This window comes from Sinocyclocheilus grahami, unplaced genomic scaffold (genome assembly GCF_001515645.1).
Source record: "Sinocyclocheilus grahami isolate Dianchi unplaced genomic scaffold, SAMN03320097.WGS_v1.1 scaffold4370.1, whole genome shotgun sequence".
In the NCBI taxonomy this organism is placed as follows: Eukaryota; Metazoa; Chordata; class Actinopteri; order Cypriniformes; family Cyprinidae; genus Sinocyclocheilus; species Sinocyclocheilus grahami.
Window position 1 is genome coordinate 14,767 of NW_015509318.1, and position 598 is coordinate 15,364.

General features: G+C 36.6%; 1 protein-coding gene across 1 annotated transcript in view; it reads right to left on the minus strand.

Moving 5' to 3' along the window:
- The window catches only part of LOC107576806 (protein-methionine sulfoxide oxidase mical3a), a 14,600-nt gene that overhangs the window by 13,671 nt on the left and 331 nt on the right, over positions 1–598 (minus strand). The gene's annotated exons all lie outside the window — the stretch shown is intronic.

The window sequence follows — 598 nt, forward strand, 5'->3', positions numbered from 1 at the left end:
CTCTTGCTTGGCCTGCCTCCGTGCAGCTTTCTGTACTCTTCTTGTCAACTTGGCATTGAGTTCATCCTCTGTGTATGTTTTCTGCAACAGGAAATTAAAAATCAGATCCAGCGCTCCTGTAAGCTATGTCCAGGTCAGTTGTAGATGGATCCTTGTCTGGCATCACATGGATGTCTACGGCAGGGGTTTGTGTAATAGAAGACTACAGCAGAGTCTAAAACAAAGCCTAATGTCAAAGCTACGTAACTTCCACAACAGACTGAAGTACTTCTGACTTACAATTTTAAAGCACCTCTAGATGTGATTTTGACAGTATAATCAAGTCATAATAATCAAGCATATCACAGTACAAGTAACTTTTATCACAATAATGGTACTATGTGTGTGTTTTTGCTGGAAATTCAAAAAATAATTAAACACTCATGTTCTTCAGTATATTAAGTACTCCATTCTCCATTAAAAAATAAATTATTCACAAATTTACTACAACTGAAATTAGCACAAACAAGGGACTCAAAAATGTAATACTAACAAAAAAAGTCTTGACTCAAACTTTAAATCTGCAGACTCGACAGACACAGACAGACAGACAGACAGA